Source organism: Poecilia reticulata, unplaced genomic scaffold, assembly GCF_000633615.1.
Source record: "Poecilia reticulata strain Guanapo unplaced genomic scaffold, Guppy_female_1.0+MT scaffold_349, whole genome shotgun sequence".
NCBI lineage: Eukaryota > Metazoa > Chordata > Actinopteri > Cyprinodontiformes > Poeciliidae > Poecilia > Poecilia reticulata.
The window spans coordinates 1,938-4,568 of NW_007615120.1; positions in this window are offsets into that span (position 1 = coordinate 1,938).

The window sequence follows — 2,631 nt, forward strand, 5'->3', positions numbered from 1 at the left end:
GGTTAAAATACCTAACGCAGTGTTGATTAAATATGCAACAAACACAGAAGCTGATAATGAAGTTGCTGACTTTTTGACTGGTTATGGACCAATGGAAAAGTTTTGAATTTGTAACTGATTCTGACTCAGATTTTCATGACTGTATAATTTTTGAGTTTGTGTCAGGGAGTGCATTAGAGAGTTTGCGTAAAATCTTTCCCTACTCATATAGTTGTCAAATTGGAAACATTACTTATGAATTTAAGAACTTTCAGTGGTTTGCTCTGAGTTAGAAACCAAAGAAAAAACTCAAGCGTACTTGAGTGAAATGAAAAATTTGGCCAAGCTCACAGGTCAGAATTACACCGATGTTCTTAAGAGTGGATTGTCTCTACTGGGCCGGTCTATCACTGGACTCGGTCCAGCTTCCTTGAAGTCTTTGCCAGATGAAGAGGAGCCAGTCATGGCTACTCCCAGTATAACACCGCAGATAGCAACGAAGGATGCTACTTTTCTTAAATCAGAAGAAGCCACTGCAGACGACGGGGAGCTGCCACAAGTCCATCCTGATCCCGTAACTGGGAACACATCACAACCCTCTGGAACTTTGCCAGCCATGTCCTTCTCAGCCCTCAACCCRCCTGGAGTGCAAAGGTATGTGGTTGAACATATCATGAAAAGCGAAGACAATGCAATACATATGTCCTCATTAAAATTAAGATCGTTTTCTGGCCAAGACCATCACACAAAATGATCTACTCATTTCGTGTGATGGCGATCTGTCCACAACAGATCGCCAAACTTGGCGATCTGTTGTGGACCTTTAGTAAAAGAGACCCTGCTGTATCAGACTTGCAGCGTTCCAGAAAGATTTTTGACAGTCTATTTCCACCAGCTGCTGACATGGTTAAACACCTTCAACCAGATGCACCTCCTGTAAGTTATCTTAAAATTCTTGATTCTGCYTATGGAACAGTCCAAGATGGAAACGAACTGTATGCTAAGTTTATGGAGCTGTTTCAAGACGCAGGTGAAAAGCCATCAGTTTATCTTGAACGCTTACAAGTGATTTTGAACCATGCTGTAAGGAGGGGCGAGGTGTTGGCTGCTGATTTTGAAAATGTTCCCTTTCTAGTCTGTATTAAAACTTTGAAAGGTGACCAGTGGTTTTCATATGGTCTTGTTTGCTTCCAGAAATTTCTTCTCCATTTCAGAAGGCCGTTGTACAAATGCTGTACCTTTATAGCGCAGAACTTGAAGGGGTACGATGGCTACCTTGTTTTGAATGCCATGATACAATTGGGTATAAAGCCACACATTATCATGCAGGGAGGTAAAATTCTGTTTTACAGACCCTGATTACAGTTTGATATTCATCGACAGCCTTTCATTTCTTACTATGAAGTTGAGCGCGATGCCAAAAGCTTTAGTTTGTGGGTTCACTCTTTGAGGCTGCGGGCCCACCACGATTGGTTCCCTGCCCACATTTAGGTACCTCAAACAACTCCTGAGTCCCAGAGTCACCCTCCTCACAGTGCTGCCCTATAGTCGGGACATGAGGGGGCAGATACTTACCAGGCCTTTGGTTTCAAAAACTAGCTACCCGTTATCACCGTTAGGAGGACATAGCCAGCCCAAAAGGCAGAAGAGATTCTCCGTTGATTCTGTTCTCTTCTTCCGGTTGGTTTTCTGGTGGGGGGGAGGAGAAAAGTGGGAGGGAAGGAAGGGAAGGGGAGGGGAGAGATGGGAGGAGGTTGGGAGGGAAGGAGAGGGTAAACAAGTAATCAACTGTTTAGGTTCTTTATTTAATGGTAGTTCTGAAAAGAACTGTTGGTTCTTTGCTCTTGGTGGTGTGTTGTCTGTTTAGTGTGGCTGGGGTTGCGTTGTGGAATCCCTCCAGGTGGCAGCGGCGTTTGTGGCTGTGGCTTTGGTCTGGTCTCTGTTTCTCTGCGTGGTCTCCTGCTTGGCTCCAGTGTTCAAATGAAGTGATTCTGAGGGCTTGGCGCTGCTCCTTATATACTGTACCGTGGTTTTATTGGTTGGTGGACTGGTTTTTCAGGTTTCTGGGTGGAGACTTCTATTTTGTTGGGTTGGCCTGACTCCTCTCTTTTGTTATTGGTTCGTATTGTTCTTGATTTGAATAGGTTTGTTAATTAGGAGGGTTGTTGGAAGGGGAGGCGGGAGAAGGGGGATAAAGGGTGGGATGGTGTGAGTAGTAGGTCATAGGTAATGGAAGATAGATGTTAAAAGATCAGTTGTGAGTAAAAAAAGGTTTGGAAAGGTGGGGAGAGAGGTGGACGGGGGGGGGGGTTGTTTGCATTATAAGCAGAGTTTGGAGAGGGTAAAAGGGTAGAGAGTGATTTTTCTGTTGGTGTTATGGTGTGATGGGGTTTTGTTTTGTTGTTTGTAGGTGGGGTGTAGATAGCCTTTCTTTACATCTTGCGATCACCCGAGGCTTCAACAGGTGGGTGACCAAGGATCTGGCTAGCGTTAGTTTGTGGGTTCACTCTTTGAGGCTGCGGGCCCACCACGATTGGTTCCCTGCCCACATTTAGGTACCTCAAAGGGTATGCACTCTCACTCGAGATCAGGGACCACCTTGAGCAACAGGGACTATCTTTTATGGTTGGTGTATACGGTGTATACGGTGTG